Source organism: Elephantulus edwardii, unplaced genomic scaffold, assembly GCF_000299155.1.
Source record: "Elephantulus edwardii isolate Elephantulus edwardi_28Jun2011 unplaced genomic scaffold, EleEdw1.0 scaffold00064, whole genome shotgun sequence".
NCBI classification, from domain to species: domain Eukaryota; kingdom Metazoa; phylum Chordata; class Mammalia; order Macroscelidea; family Macroscelididae; genus Elephantulus; species Elephantulus edwardii.
In genome coordinates this window covers 11,186,271-11,194,015 of record NW_006399814.1, presented here as the reverse complement: position 1 = coordinate 11,194,015, position 7,745 = coordinate 11,186,271, and positions in this window count along the sequence as shown.

The window sequence follows — 7,745 nt, the reverse complement described above, 5'->3', positions numbered from 1 at the left end:
AGTGTCTGATGAATCCACTCCTAGGTGGCTCCCAAGAATTGCTCAGCTGGGTTAATGGGGTCATATTGTGAATGCCTCACTACAAAATGACTTGAGTCCAGTGAAGTCTTATTAGGGTGAAGAATATTTCAGGGATCCTTAATATTTTGATTTTTGTTTTCTGAAATTGGATTTTATTTTATCATTTCAGTTTATCTAAATTTGTGTTCTGTACATGTGATGTTTGACTGTACCATTGACTGTTAGGAAGTTCAGTGTTGTATGTCTCTCTCTACACTGTGGTGAACTTACCTTGTGGATCTTTTTATACTAAAAATGTAGAATAAAGACTATTTTGAAGATTTGAATTAAAAAAAAAAGAAATGAGTAAGTAGATAGAAAACAAACTCACTGCTGTCATCAGTTCCAGCTCATAGAGACCTTCTTTCAGGTTTTTGAGGCTGTAAATCTTTATGAAAGGAGACCATCTATCTTTCCTCCACAGAGCAGCTAGTGGATTCCAACCTGTAATCACTTGACTTAACAGTACAATATATAATGTATTATGTACTGTTGTTATTGGGTGTGGTTGCATTGACTAGAACTCATAGTGACACTATGAACAACAGATCTACACCTTTCTCTGTCTTGCATCATCATCAAACCCATCATTTCATGCTTAAACCCATTGTAGTCACTGAGTCTATCTGATTGAAGGTCTTCCTTTCTTTCTCTAACCCTCTACCTTTCCCACTATGGAGCTTTCTTCCAAAGATTGACTGCTTCTGACAATATGTCCAAAGTCTGTGAGATGTTGCACCATCCTTGACTCTAAGGAGCACCCTCATTGCACTTTCTCTAAGACAGATTTGTTTGTCCCCCGTTATCCAATTAATCCCTTGGAGGCCAGGGTTTTGAAACTGTGTCTCACATAATTTGGGCATGAGGCCAGGAGGAACCAGTCCATCATGCTTGGAAGGGTCGAGGGACAGAGCAGGAGAGGAAGACCCTGGATGAGATGAATTGACACGATAACAATGCCACTAGATCCATCAGAGTGAGTGAGACCGGCTCCAGATAGGGCAGGTTTCAGAGCTGTTGTACAAATGGTTAATTTGAGTCACAAGCAACTCAATGGCACATAACAAAAACCACCCAGTCCCTAAACCACTTCCATATTCTATGTGATAAAACAGCACTCTCCTTAGTAAATTATATCTTTAAATTTTTTTCCCTAACTAGTTAATTTACAAAATTTGAACACATTGTTTTCAAGAACAAAGTTTTTCAATTCCCTCATCCCCTCTACCCAACAAATTGTACAACATCATGATTAATCCCCTCTTCCCCCTGCAAATCCTTATCCCTCTGCTTTCAACCTCTCCCACCCCTCTTGGATCCTTATATTCATTTTACAATAATGGTTTTATATAATATTTGTCCTTGTGGGGCTGAGTGAGTTCACTCAGCATAATGCTCTCGAGTCCCTCCCAAGTTAGGTGATAGTTTACAAAAATCATTGCTCCCGCCTGCTGCATAATATTCCATTGTGTGAATGTACTACAACATCTCAATCCATTAGTTTGTGATTGGACATTTGGGCTGTTTCCATGTTCAGCAAATTGTATCTTAGCTACGAGTAACAAAACTAATATAAAAATTATATCTTAGCTACTATAACAAAAATACTGTAAGTGGGCAGTTTTAACAAAGAGAAATGTATTCCCCCTGAATTTAGGAAGCTAGAAGTTCAGATTGAGGGTGGCAGCTCCAGAGGAAGGTTGTCTCTTTGATCTTTGGCATTACTCTACCCTTAACTCTGCTCTCTAGCTTGTGTTTAACTTCTCTTATATCTTAAAAGACACGCCTCACACTAATCCTCTCATTCACGTATAACTCCTCAGTGAGATTATAACCACAGGTATAGGGAGTAGGATTTACAACACTTAGTTTTTTGGGATATAATTCAATCTATCTCACATTCCAACTTCATGACTATGAACAAATGATGCCTCACTTTGATCATCTGAAGGAATCATGCTTGCACGGTGCATTAATTGTTGTGCCATTAACCATATGGTTGGAGGTTCAAGTCCACCAGCTGCTCTAGCTGGAGAAAGTTCATCAGCTGCTTTGTGGCCGTCTCCTTCCTCCTACACAGGTTTACAGTCTTGGAAGCCGGATGGAGGGTTGCTCTAAGGTGAAATTGACTCGAAGTTTATTGTTGTTGTGTGCTGCCAAGTCGGAACCGACCCATAGCTGACCCTCCAGTGAGTTTACAGAGGCAGTAGATCGCATGGACCAGCTGGTGGATTTGAATTGTGTGCCTTCAGATTGGCAGTGCAGCTCCTTACCTCTAGACCACCAGAGCTCCCTACTACTCAAAAGTGGTGGGTTTGATTTAGGTTTTTTGATCTGTATTATCAAGGATAATATTCACACTTAAGAGGTCACGGAACTGTCAGTCATAGTTACTACTGTTGCAGACTATCAGTGGTGGGCCAGACCGGGCCAGGGTGCTGGATACATTGTCCTTGTCAGTATCCCCACTGCTGCTGGGCCCTCTGGTGTGCTGCAGCCTTGCTAGGCCCTTGCTCAGCTGTGACTGTTGGGAGAGGGATGTGGGGCAGTGAGCGGGCTCTGTTTGCTAACTTTGTGTATTGCTTAATAAGGAAAACACGGCTTGTCCTGGCAAACAGTGGATCTGGCCATATATGGGGAAAAGGAGTAACTTGGATACAGACAAGGACTCAATTCTTAGCTCTTCTTACTTAAAACAAAATCAAAGGCAGTATGGGGTTGCCACTCTTCCTTGTCCAGTTTGGCAATAGGGGAATTTCTGGTTATAAATAGGCAACATATTGCACTCTGAGCTTTGGAAAGAACTGTGGACAGTTTAGGGATCAAATCCATTGTGCATATGGAAGAACTTGGCATAGAATAAGGTCCCAGTGGATGGAAGGAAAGCAACTAAATTTGCACCCTACAGAGCACCACGTCCAGCGAACTGGGTCTGGACGAGGGTGGTAGCTTTGGGTGGATTTTAAATCTGGGCCTCTCCAGCCTCTCTGTAGGGTCACCACTGACCTCTCACATTCTGATCTATGGTGTCATCATCATCGCAGTACCTTTAGCCATCACATGCTCACTCTTTTACCAGGTCCTCTCAGCACAGAGTGAGCCTGCCCTGTGGGAGGCAGCACCTCTTATTTCTGCCTGTCCCTCTTCCTTCCATCCTCATGGTTAGCTTTGCCTTGCCCACCTGCTTCTTGCATGTAGCCTCTGCTTTGGGCTCATGCCTCCCATCCTGTCTCCCTTTGCACTCTCTCACCTAATCTTGGCCTAGATTCCTATAGCAGAATGATTAAGGGAGCCATTCTTCACGGGCCCAGTGCTGGTTCTGCCTTCTCCTAGCAATTTGTGACTTTCCCATGACTCAGTTTCTTCATCTGAAGTTGAAGATAACAGTGCTTACTCAGAATGATTGAGAGGCTGAAAGAGTTCCTTGTGTAGAGCTCTTAGAACAGTGCCTGGGTTAGGGTCCCACTAGACCCTTCCGTCCTTGCTTAGATCAGCTCCGACAGTGAAGTTGTTATGATTCTAGCTGAGGACTTCCAGAACTCTAGCCTGAGCTCTAGAGACAGCCTGCTGGCTGCCTGCTGAGCATCCTCCAGTCACCAGTCAGTTGAGACTACACTCTTATTATGTACCTGTGTATGCATTATCTCTAATATCACACAAAAGCAAAATCCTGCTGAAGATCATCCAAATAAACAGAGAACTACCAGAAGTACAGACTGGGTTTAGAAGAGGTGGTGGCACTAGGGACACCACTGCAAATGCCAGATGGATCTTGGCTGAAAGCAGAGAGTACCAGAAGTATGTTTATCTGTGTTTCATTGACTACAAAAAGACATTTGACTGTGTGGATCACAACAAATTGTGTTTAACCTTGAGAAGAAAGGGAATTCCAGCACACCTGATTGTGCTCACGCAAAACCTATACTTGGGACAGGAGGCAGTTGTCAAAACAGAGTAAGGAAACAATTGCATGGTTCAAAATCAGGAAAGGAGTGTATCAGGGATGCGTCCTGTCTCCATACCTTTTCAATCTGTATGTGGAACAGATCACTCCGGAGGCTGTACTTTATGAGGAGGAATGTGGCATCAGAATTGGAGGAAGACTCATCAACAACTTGCGTGATGCAGATGACACAACCTTGCTTGCTGAAACTGAGGACCTGAGGCATTTACTGCAGAAGGTCAAGGACTGTAGTATTCAATATTGATTGAAGCTCAACATCAAGAAGACAAAGATTCTCAACACTTGGCTAATTGTAGCTACATGACAGATGGAGAAAAGATTGACATTTTAATAGCTCCAGTTTGCATCAGTCCACAGTCAACACTCTTGGCACCAGCAGTCAGGAAATCAAAAGACAAATTGCATTGGCGAAATCTGCTGTCAGGGACCTCTCCAAAGTGCTGAAGTGCAAAGATGTCAGTCTAGATAGAGACAAAGGTGCACCTTATTCAGGCCATGATCTTTGCAATTACTAGCTATGCATCAGAAAGCTTGGCAATGGCTAAGGATGATAGAAAAATAACTGATGCCTTTGAGTTGTGGTGTTGGAGAATAGCATTGAACATACGGCGGACTCCCAGGAGAACAAATAGATCTGTCCTGGAGAAGGTGAAATAAATTTGCTCTCTGGAAGCAAGGATTTTGAAGTTCGGTCTCATATACTTTGGGAATATGGCCAGGCATGACCAGTCCTTGGAGAAGGACATCATACTTGGAAAGGTGGAGGAGACAGCACAGGAGAGGAAGACCCTGGATGAGATGGATTGACACAGTGACTAAGGTAATGGGGGCAGGTGTGTTTAGAGACAGTGAGAATGGCTCAGGATAGGACAAGGTTCAGAGCTGTTGCGCACAGGATTGCTGTGTGTTACAGGCAACTTGACAGCACATAACAACAACAACAATGGCATTCATGATGCTCAGCCCCAGAGAAGATGTTGTTGTTATTAGGTGCCATTGAGTAAAGTATGACCCCTAGTGACTCTATGAACAACAGATCTGAATCCTATCCTATCTTGTGCTGTCTTGATCTTTTCTGACATACTTGAGTCCATTGCAGCAGTCATTGTCTCTGAACACCTGGTTGAGGATCTTCCTCTCTTTTGCCAGCCTTCCATGTTTCCAAACATGATGTTCTTCAAGGAATAGCCTCTCCTAGCAACATATCCAAAGTATGTGAGATGAAGCTCCAGTCTGACTGTGTTTTCTCTAAGACATATCTCTTTGTTCTTTTGGCAGTCCATGGGATATTCAGTGCTCTTATCTAACACCACAGCTTAAAGGCATAAATTCTTCTTCTGTCATCCTTATTCATTGTCCTCATTCATAGAGGAGACGTAGGTAGGGTTATCAGATGTGTCAGAACATGGAACCAAGTAAGGTAGTGTGTGTCCTGCCAGGTAGATAATGTTCAACAGGACACAGACTCAGCTGCTTCCCTTCTCATGGAAAGTCACCTGTCAGGGGTCGAATGGTAAAGGGATAAGAAAAGCATGGTTTTTCAGCCTGGGTGGGTGATGGTGCCACTCGTCCTGCTGCTGCCATGCCTCTTTATTCTGTGACCCCCACGTTATGACCCCACAGCCCCTGCCTCACCACTGCCTCTCCATTGTGTGGTCTATTTACCAGGCCTCTTCCTCTTCCTTTCACTCATTTTCTGCCCCTTTCCAGCAGACTGACCATGGTCAGTCCTATGCACAGTTTTTCAGAGGTTTCCCATCACCTGCCACCGGATTCGCACTCTGGCATGATGGGTGTTGTGTTCCTGCAGCCTTGTTCTCTGGGCATGTTCTGACTCACCAGTGGTTTTTGAAAGGGCCCTACTCCATTCCTCTTTAGCATTTTAGAGAGGTTCCTGACAGCGAACTTGTCCAATGCAATGTGTCTTCTGATTTCCTGATTGCTAGTACCAAGGATGTTGGTTATTAATCTGAGCAAAATAAAATCACTCACAGCTTCAAGTGCTACAGAATAACGATGTCAGTTTGAACACCAAGGTGTGCCTGATTCTTTTTATGATCTTTTCAATCACTTGCTGTGCGTCTGAGAGCTGGATGATGAATAAGCCATGACAGAGGAATTGATGCCTTTAAGTTGTGGTATTGGAGAAGAGCAACAGATATCCTGTGGACTGTTGTTGTTAAGTGCCGTTGAATTGTAGATGACTCATAATGACCAATGACCCTATGAATGAAAGACCTGAACACTTGTATAACTTTCATCGCTTTGCAAAGTTCATAGAGTTTCCAGAAGCAAGCTATTTCAGAAGTGGATGCCACTCCTGATGCCAAGCTTTTTTTTAATTGGGAACTCCACCAAACACTGCCCACCATGTGTGACCATTATTGCATTTGATACATCAGTGTCACAGTGTTCAGCATTCTATAGACTACTAAAAGAAAAAAAGAGATATGTCTTGATATCTTGTGGCCGGAGGGCTTCTTGGAGGCAAAGATGATGAAGATTTACCTCTTATACTTGAGACTGTTACTAGACGAGGTTACTCCTTGGAAAGAGACATCATGCTTGGAAAGATGGGGGTTCAGTGAAGGAGATAAAGATCTCCAACAAGATAGAATGACATGATAACTTCAGCAATGGGTGTGATTGTGTCAGAGATGATGACACAGGATAGAGCAGGGTTCAGGTCGCCTGTTCATAGGGTTACTATGAGTCTTACTTGATGGCACCTAACAACGACTTCTCTATTGACCTAACCTCTCAGGAGGTGGTCCCCCACTGTGGGGACTGTCCCTTGGCTACACTACTGGGGTGATAAAACAATAGCCTTGTGAATATTGATTTTCCTTCTCACTTCTGCTGAGAACTCAGCCCACAAAGCCCCCTAGTAAGTGAATGCTATGAGCTGGGGAGGCGGGACTGGTGGGGACACAGGAGCATGAAGCTGAAGAATCATTGTGAATTTTTCCAGTTCCAGCAGTTAGTAAAGAATCATTTCTACAAGGTCTTGGTGGTTCCCTAGGAACCACCTCTCACCTTTCACCTCTCACGTGTCTAATCTTCTACTACTCTGCTCCTACTCTGGCCAGATGGACTGAGTCTGCAGTTGGTAGGGGACATCTCACAGACTAGTCTTATGATTGTATCTGCCCTAGATGATTAAATTGACTTGGCCTGTTTTACAGAGTGATGTTTTAGACCTTCCTGTAACTCCCCATAGCCCCTCTATTAAGAAGCAACCTTACTCCACCTGTAGTGTAAGACTTGTTCCTCTGACTGCCCTTAGGGTGTGTGTTTGTATGTCCATTTCCCATCCCCCCCCCAACCTGACTGTGTGCTTCTGGAGACACAAATGGTGCCACCTTTGGGGCTCTTCCCAGAGATGAGCAGGTGCAGACTGTGTGTAAGTATTAGCTTCCAAGCCTTCATGACCACAGGACTATTTTGCTGGGCTGGGCACATGCGTTTTTCTCCCTGCAGTTCCCTTTTACCTTTAGTTTGGATAACAGCTTCTGCTGTTAAAATTTTCTTTATAAAAAAATATCAAGAACTCCTAGGCTAATCAATCTGATCTCCAAAATTCCCTTAAGGTCCAACCGTGCAAATTTTTCTATGCTCTTTCCTTCTCACCTTGCCTGCTTCTGACCATGTGCTGTGACTTCCCTGGTGCTGAAGTCAGCACAACTCATGCCTGTGTGGATGTTGATTCTTTTTTTTTTTT